At 30.8% G+C, this 9,731-nt stretch overlaps 1 protein-coding gene across 3 annotated transcripts in view; it reads left to right on the top strand.

Annotated features, from left to right (window-relative positions):
• Positions 1 to 260: 260 nt before the first annotated feature.
• Positions 261 to 9,731, top strand: part of LOC126889352 (polyadenylate-binding protein 2) — a 69,500-nt gene continuing 60,029 nt past the window's right edge. For 2 of the 3 annotated variants that reach the window (XM_050657596.1, XM_050657595.1), the window contains exon 1: positions 270 to 468. The gene's annotated coding sequence lies outside the window, so the exon portion shown is untranslated. Of the gene's footprint in view, positions 469 to 9,731 lie in introns of all 3 variants that reach the window. The other variant, XM_050657597.1, reaches the window with a different exon arrangement.

Genomic DNA, 9,731 nt, shown 5'->3' with positions numbered 1-9,731 from the left:
TACAATATATTGTATAAAATCTACTAAAATTTACACTGGTACAATGACACTTGACAGCCAAAAAAGAAGAAAAAATGACAGATGACAGCCCAAAAAGAAGAAGAAATGACAGATGACAGCTCATAAAAAAGAAGAAGAAATGGCAGATGAATTTTGGGGGATTTTTTTAAAAAAATGTCATTTTTGGGGGAATTTGTAGTTCAGGTTGGGGGAATTGTATAAATCGGTCTGGCAACCCTGAAATTAAGACATAAAACATAAAACTACACGTTTTGGCATTGGCATTTCGCTAAATCACATTTGTGGCGTTTAGGTTTATTAAACCGATTGCCATTGGTTTTTTTCGGCCATTTATTTGAGGATTTCTAGTTCTAGGTGACTGATAGGCGCGAAGTGGTTGGGATATAAGCCGGTAATTTAAAAAATAAAAAAATAATAATCAGAAAAAAAAGTATCAACGCATTACCAGTAAGTATGCTTGTGTGCATTTACTTCAACAGTTACAAATACAACGTTAATAATTAACTATCGTTTTAAAAGCCATGAAGCTTTTCCCAATGTGACCAATTTAGTTCCGTTTAATTATTATTATTATTTCTGGTACAGCTATAAACTCACATTCATTTATGTATTAATAACTAAAAACAGCTTTACTATGTCCTCTTTCAATTTCTAAACCCCCAAAATCTATCTAATGCATTTTGACTTTCCCTATCTCATTTGCTTAATCCAACCGCATATGGGTCATGCTCTCATTTTCAAGTCTATAATCCATAATTATTTGCTTCAGAATTTGCCTTTAATGCAGTCTAAAAACTTATATTCTTGAAACAGAATAAGTTGGTCATCTACAAAGATGAGGGAATAGACAGTGTTCTATATGGTTATTCTCATTTTACAGTAGCATTAAGCTTCTGCTAATTCAATATCAATAGCAACAGTAATATAGTCTGTTCGCTAAACTCAGATGCAACTGGCTACATATTTTAGTCGATATTTTTTTTGTTTTTTGCCAATTTTGCAAAAATTTGCAAAATTACGAACTATTTAGTGATTATTAACTATTTAGTAATTATTTCTTGCCAATTTTACTAAAATTGGCAAAATTACTGACTAAAATATCTAGAAAGTTGCATCTGAGTTTAGCGAACAGACTATAACAATTTTGTTGACCTGTGTTTAAACCATTCTGCCAAGAGTCACTAATACCTAGTTCCCATTAGGCTAGTAGTTTCGTTGAGTAGCAAGTAATTTAGTAACTAAAATACACACTACTACCCAAAAATCGTTCGCACTTGCTTGGGTATAGTTCACAAGTTGTGTCTTTAAGAACATCCTACAATGCAATAAAGTAAATAAATTGATTAAGCTAATAATAAGGACAATTTTAGAACGAATGGATGAAGAAATTTATGTGATTAATATAAAGAAGCTATGAATCAATAGCAGGCATACACTAGGAGCTACCAATTGTCTTCTGAAGGAATTAGTATTGGAAGATCCCACAGAATACTTCGATAGTTTTAGAATGTGTGAAAGTTGTGTAAATTTTTAATGAACTTAAATGTTAATAAAAATGCACTCTCAATTACAGAATTACAAGCAGTATTACAAGCTAAATTGTAACATTTTTGCAGCAACTAATGAACTTGACTAACTCTACTGATTCAGACTTGTTTAGCTGGTGCACCAGTGAGCACAGACATACAGTGGGAGGTGCTACAGCTCGTCAAGTATACAATAATACTTAGCGGTATTGATATTAGGCTCCACCTACGATGCAGAGTTAACAGAATCACAATAATTCGCCAAATGCATTCCCACTTATTCTTCTATGCTAGTGGACAAAATCGTCAAGTATCACCGTATATTTGACAAGCTGTACTGGCCTGAAAAATATATAATAAAATGGATGGATTAACTAAATTCTTACTATTACTTGACTAAATTTTTGTTAACTTATATTTATTTATGTATTTATTCACGGGCAAGCCCTATTCAGATATAAATGTTACAGTGTTCTAAATTATATAACACAATTATACAATTTTATAACATTAATGTTAACCAATTATACAGGGTGGTTCATCTTATTCGCCTCGGTCTCTGTACGGAAAACCACTTGATATTTTAAAAAATTTTCTTCACAAAAATATACAGGGCCTTTAATACTACAACCTAAAAATAATGTGAATTATACAGGGTGTTCCAAAAAAGAGTGGTATATCAAAGTTATATTTTTTCTTATGGAATGCCCTATATCTGATGACATTATTGAATTAACCTTAAAAAATAAGCTATACTTTCATAAGGGTTCCCTATACCTAAATACAGGGTGTTTTGATTTATTTCGATTTTTATAAAAATGTAAGGTTTTAGAAAAAAATAAATATCTAATAATCTAAGAAGCAGTAACAAATTCTTTCTTGGATCTTAATAATAGACTATTTAGCATACTTAAACAGATGCTTATTGCAACAAAATTTCTTACAGGGTGGTCAAAATATGAGATTGTTCTATTAACAAATTCAAGCTGTAATAACTTACTTATTTTAAATGGAACACCCTGTATCTTACTAGTCTATCGCGTAGAAAATTTACTTAGCTTTCAATTTGTGTTAGGGTTTCCTATACCTATCTTTTTACAGGGTGGTCAAAATATTAGATTGTTCTATTAACAAATTCAAGCTGTAATATCTTACTTATTTTAAATGGAACACCCTGTATCTTACTAGTCTATCGAGTAGAAAATTTACTTAGCTTTCAATTCTTATTAGGGTTTCCTATACCTATCTAGCTGCATTTTTTAAATATTTAAAGATTTCCTAATTTGTAAGCTTTAAAAATTAGAATTAAGTACCTATGTCGTGGTTATGTACAACACATCACCAACACCGGCAATATACTTAAATATCTTAGTCAAGATAGTTTCATTAATAAAATTCATATTTTTATCATTTAATCACACAGAGTGTTCTTATTTTAAATGACATACTCGAGATTCTATTCTTTATAATGGAAGATATTTAAAATCTCTTCAATTCCATGTTAACATTCTCAATACACATGTTATTCTGTAAATATAAATTCCCATGTTATTCTGTAAATACCCATTTTTACATATTTTTGTACAATAGGCTCGTTTTCGTCAAAGTAGCCATTGCATTTAATTGTTTGTAATTGCGATTTAAAGATTCAAACAAAAAGTGGCGTTCTTAAATTTACTTAATAACCGTTGGGTTAAGATATGGAAAATACTTATACGGAATGAAATATAATTTAAATATCTTCCAGAATACGGCATCTAATATAGGGTATGCAGTTTAAAATAAACATATTATTCAATTTCACATGTAGGCCAAAATCAACTATAATAATACAACACTCTGTGTGATTACATGATAACAATGAAAATTTTATTATTAATGACAGTATCTTGTCTAAGTATATTGCCGGTGTTGGTGATGTGTTGTACATAAACACGACATAGGTACTTATGTAATTCTAATTTTTAAAGCTTACAAATTAGGAAATCTTTAAATATTTAAAAAATGAAGGGATATAGGTATAAGAAACCCTAATAAGAATTGAAAGCTAAGTAAACTTTCTACTCGATAGACTAGTAAGCTACAGGGTGTTCCATTTAAAATAAGTAAGTTATTACAGCTTGAATTTGTTAATAGAACAATCTAATATTTTGACCACCCTGTAAAAAGATAGGTATAGGAAACCCTAATACAAATTGAAAGCTAAGCAAATTTTCTACGCCATAGACTAGTAAGATACAGGGTGTTCCATTTAAAATAAGTAAGTTATTACAGCTTGAATTTGTTAATAGAACAATCTCATATTTTGACCACCCTGTAAGAAATTTTGTTGCAATAAGCATCTGTTTAAGTATGCTAAATAGTCTATTATTAAGATCCAAGAAAGAATTTGTTACTGCTTCTTAGATTCGTAGATATTTATTTTTTTCTAAAACCTTACATTTTTATAAAAATCGAAATAAATCAAAACACCCTGTATTTAGGTATAGGGAACCCTTATGAAAGTATAGCTTATTTTTTAAGGTCAATTCAATAATGTCATCAGATATAGGGCATTCCATAAGAAAAAATATAACTTTGATATACCACTCTTTTTTAGAACACCCTGTATAATTCACATTATTTTTAGGTTGTAGTATTAAAGGCCCTGTATATTTCTGTGAAGAAATTTTTTTTAAATATCACGTGGTTTTCCGTACAGAGACCGAGGCGAATAAGATGAACCACCCTGTATAACATAAATTATCATAATATAACATAAAGTGGTTTGAGAAAAAATAATTCTACGAGTAGTACAGTTACAAAAAAGAAAGAAAAAAAAGAATAAGATAACATTAGGTCAGTACAATTACAAACAAAAGATATCCTAAATCAATTCAGAAATGTTCCAAGGTATAACGGTTTTGAGTTATCTAATACATACAGTTCATGTAACACCAATCACAATACAAAAGCTCTGGCTGAAAATATTAAAAAGTTAAAAAGTTGGGGAAGAAATATGGTTTATAAAGCGGGAAACTGATGCATTAAAAATTTCAAAGTAGTACAGTTACAAAAAAGAAAGAAAAAAAGAATAAGATAACATTAGGTCAGTACAATTACAAACAAAAGATATCCTAAATCAATTCAGAAATGTTCCAAGGTATAACGGTTTTGAGTTATCTAATACATACAGGTCATGTAACACCAATCACAATACAAAAGCTCTGGCTGAAAATATTAAAAAGTTAAAAAGTTGGGGAAGAAATATGGTTTATAAAGCGGGAAACTGATGCATTAAAAATTTCAAGGTTATTTAATGAGTTAGCTAATCGAAGAGTTCTAGGAATAAATGTGTTGTAAGAATAATTAAATCTATGAAAAGAGACATAAAAGGTTTGCACCTGCCTAGTCGAACGACTGGGGACAAATAGAGATATTTTGGAGAGAAGCTCAGGGCAGTTACACAGCCCGTTGATAATTTTAAATAACATTATTAAGTCTCTTTGTTTTCTGCGTACTTCAAGAGGAGGTAAGTTCAGTATGCGCTCTAATACAGAATAGTCGTAGTATACATGCATCTTAGTGGCAGTATCTCTCAGAAAATTGTGTTGGACAGCTTCAAGTTTCAGTTTATGAGTAAAGTAATAGGGGGACCAAATTGTGGAACAGTAATCGAAATGAGATCTAACCAGGGAGAAATAAAGGGATTTAATAGCTGAAATGTTTGTAAAGTCTCTGGTGGTTCTAACACATAAACACATTTAGTTACTAAATTACTCACTACTTGACTAAAATACCAGCATAGTGCGAACTAGGCGTAAGCCTAAGGTATTGATAAAAAGTGGTTTTAGATGAAATTACTGAAGACTTCATCATACATTTAAATAACTGTTTATTAAATATCTGTATAGATATAGATAGAACTAATAACCAAGAGAGCCGTGATTACCTTGATGGTAGCCAGAATCACTCATAAGAAAATGTGGGGTTAAAACCGGACATTAGCAGACAAGTTATATTGAATTTATAACATTGTTCTAAAACCAACAATAACATCCATCAGTGGTATAGTGACCAAAGGTGTAGCAAAAAAAATGCCATACCTAAACAAGGTGCAAAGCATTGATTGTCTTGGAATTACAGGAACTTTGAGAGGCACACCAATGAACAAGCGAGGCACAGCTCTCGAGACCCTACTGGATCTGTCTCAGTTGCATGTCATTATAATAGAGAGGTGAGAATGGGATGTTGTAGATGCAAGAAAACCTGAGCAATGTAATGGTTAGATCAGGACACAGTAAGGTCATAAATGAAATTAGTGATACCGTATGGATGAATATATTCCAGGCAGGCATTTATGCAATCTTGCATTATTATAGAGAAATGAACCTGAGGGCTTTTGAACTTGTGAATCAATATATGCACAGATATTGAAGTAGCTATTGGGACCCTTAGGGGCCCTAAGGTAGACAATAGGCTAATGTGGGAATGTCACGAACTCACATAAAATGTCACACTGTTAGGGATGTCAGGGAATTTGGAAATTAGGTGCAATGATAGTTGATAAACTTTCCAGAAGATGATCAGCTACAAAATAATTATATCTAGAGCCGGCTGTAGGACAGCAAGGACTGCCAAAAAGCACCAGACATGATTAAAAAAAATTAAGTAAAACAAAACATAATTCTCACTGGAAAATATACCTGGTCAAGCACATGGACCGGTACATACTTATCAATAGTGCATGTCTGTCCAATATCAAATGTATATTGGATAGACAGGCACTAAAAGAACTGAAACACTAAGGAAAACAAGCAGGAATCTGCGCAGAATCATAACAGGCTTCCTTACCAGACATGTGCCAGTCATGGCACCTTCTTACATAGAGACTTAAGCTGCAGACTCTGTAGCAGGGAACCTGAAATAGTTAAAAATATTTAGGGGCAAACACTTTTTAGAGACAACCAAGTGCTTAATGAACATATTATAGTACAAACCCACTCTACAAGCTCCTTCAATAAGGTTCCAGGATTCTGGAACGAGTAAAATTATTAAATGAAAGATGTACAACAAGATTATAACAGACAGCTTCTGAAATAAAATCTGTGATTAACCCAATAAGAATAAGGTTACACTATTCCATTGCAGCATTTATAGAATTTTTCAATATCATTCTGTCTTGTACTAAACAAATGGTTGCCATGTGTCCGTATTTTATATGATCCAGTATGTTTAATATCTGTGATTCATAAAATAAGATTATTTTTTACAGCAAAATTAATATACCCTTCATGAAGATTAAATATTTCTTAATCATGTACAGTTTCTTTTTATTAACACAGATTATATTATGTTTTTTTTGGCAGCTTATATTATGTTTTTTTTGGCAGCTTCAAGCATTTGCATTTATCTTCTTCTTCATCTTTATAAGTAATTCTGCTTGTTGCTCATTGTCAGATTGATACCTCTATTGAAGGTTGTCACTACATCTTTTGTGGGATTGTCCGATACTTCTTCTGCCTATTGGTGTGTTTCCTCCATTCGGCTTATGTGGTTATTCAATTCTTTTTTCTGTTTAGAATCCATTCGTTTATACACTGTATGTTACATTTTCTTTCAATGTCTTCACTCCTATTTTCATCTCTCAGCATATTTCCTGTAATTCTTTTCAGTACTCTCATCTTTGCCGTTTCCAGTAGTCTTTGTGTCGTGACTGTGTCGAGTATTGTTTTTGATGCATATGTCATTATAGTCTAGTAAAATAAGATTACACTACATGTAAATCAAAATGTAAATTCGTACAGGTTGGAACAAATTTTATATCAAAGTTTAGGTGAGTACAAAAGATATTTTCAAGAAAGTATCCAAATCATATAAGGGGATCATTGTTTAAATAATGAAAAAGGGGTCATTTTTGCACAATATTTACTTTTTTAACTGCTGAGGTAATTTACATTTTAATGAAGGTCTTTAGGGTTTTTTTCTACAAAGCTGAAGGACAAATCTTTCACCTAAGACTTACTAAATTAAATTTGACCCTCAATTTATTTAAATAATTATATATGAAATTTAAAAAACAAATTTTCAAAAGAGTATTTTTGCGTTTTAAATAAGCACTATAACTTATTTTATTTAATAGGATAAGTTGCGCTATATTACCAGTATTAAGTAAAAACAAATTGGTTAAAAAATATTTAATAATTTATGTGATATTTCATTTGTGTATCAAATGTTACTATTTTCAATTGCAAAAACGCGGTTGTTAACAAAAGAATATAAAACTGTCTAAAGCCTGGTTACTTTTATTTTTATGTATATTTTCGATAAATGTATTGATAAATTCAAATTTCAATTTAACTCCCCTCTAAAATGACATTTGAAAATTGTTCTAATTTGTTTATAATTTGTTTTTTTAATAACGTCACGGGGATTTAACATTTTGAAATGATGTTCCGATAATCCGATTCCTGGGAATTTTTCACTAATTAACAAATTTTTTTTTTCGTTTTTTCTTCTTTTTTTTTCTTATAGTAAAAGATATAGTTTTGATTATAGAGGGGGTTTCATTAAGAATGTCCGAGTTGTCGATTCTAGACCTCAAATATTATGATTTAACCAAAATCACTTCAATAAAATATGGCTCCTTATTGAGTTACAGGGTGTTTTATTTAAAAATTTAAATATTATTTTTGCTCAGTATTTTAAAACTATTCGACATATCCTTTTCATACTTGGTAGAAAGTGTAGGTACTATAGACCCTATGAAATTATGTTAAATACAGGTTTATGGCTTTTACCAGAGGTGTACGACAGGCGGACAGGGGAAAGCAAATGGTTGACCCTTGCCAAATTCTACGTCACTGGCGGAACTGCCATTTTAGCGCAATTTTTAGATTCTCCCATACTCTCAATGTAAATAACTTACTTTTCACTCGTAACGATAAGTTTTCGAGATATTTGCAGTTAAACATGTAACGGCACAGTTATTTTATTTTGATTAAGGTTTTGTGCCGCTTAATTTTTAATTTCAAATATCTTGAAAGCTAATGATTTTATCGTTAAGACTGAAGAGTATATTATTCATTCTTAACGATAAAATCATTAGTTTTTGAAAAAAAAAAAAAAAAATCAATGGGAAAATTCCAATAGTTGGCTGTATACCATAGTTTAAAAAACCAATACAGAAGTAAAAACTTCGAGATGTATTCTGGTATAAAATCGTTTATTTAAAACTATAAAATGTCATCGATTGCAGAACGTTTTCGTTCTAAACAGAACATCTTCAGTGCCTAGAATGAAGTATTTCCACGTTAGTTTAAAGCAAAAGGTTAAAAATGTGACTGTTAAAATGAAAAATGTGGGAATACTTACATCCTGCCGAGTATTTTGAAACTAGCACACTGTAAATAGTGTTAACATCATCATATATGGTTTACATAATGTAATATGTTAAAATGTTATGACTACAAGTCGATGTTAATGGATAAAGTGGAACACATGCTAAAAGGGTGCCATGGTTCCCTGCCCGAAGATGCTAGGTACTTGCCAATTCAATGGGCACAGACCAACTGAGAAATTATGAAGTGGATATACAATTTGACAAGGGTGACATGACATGACAAGATAAAGCCAATTTTTGGTTAAAGTTTCATTTGATTTTGGATTTTTTAATAAAATGCGAAGGTTTGTCTGCAAAAATAATTTAAATTATTTGAATAATAAAATCTACTGTAAAGTTTAAATTAGCAACTCTCTATTCCAGAATAACTTATAGATTCATTAAATTTAATGCAGATATATTACATGGTTTAAGTTGTGACGTCATCGGATGTGAAATGACGAGATGAAAGTTGAGTTTTGTTGAAACAAGGAAATACACTACATAATAAAAGATAATTAGACTTGCGTGGAAAAACAAAGCTAAACAAGCCGAAAAAACCAGAATTTAAGAGTATTTTTATGTGATGTAATGTTGGTTGCCTAACAAGGCAAGCAGGCAACAGGTTGAAGGTAAACGGTAGAATATTGCGAGAAAACAGTATATATACAAAAAGTGGCTATTTATTGTGTTAAATTTATTATTATACTATTGTAATGAATAATTATGTCTGTTAAAAGTTGGAAAATAGTTGTTAACAAAATTAAATAACTAAAGATTACTGTTAGTGAGGTAGATATATGTGTGAAGGATATGATTGTATA

The sequence above is a fragment of the Diabrotica virgifera genome, chromosome 8, assembly GCF_917563875.1.
Source record: "Diabrotica virgifera virgifera chromosome 8, PGI_DIABVI_V3a".
NCBI lineage: Eukaryota > Metazoa > Arthropoda > Insecta > Coleoptera > Chrysomelidae > Diabrotica > Diabrotica virgifera.
This window is presented reverse-complemented; position numbering and strand designations above follow the sequence as displayed.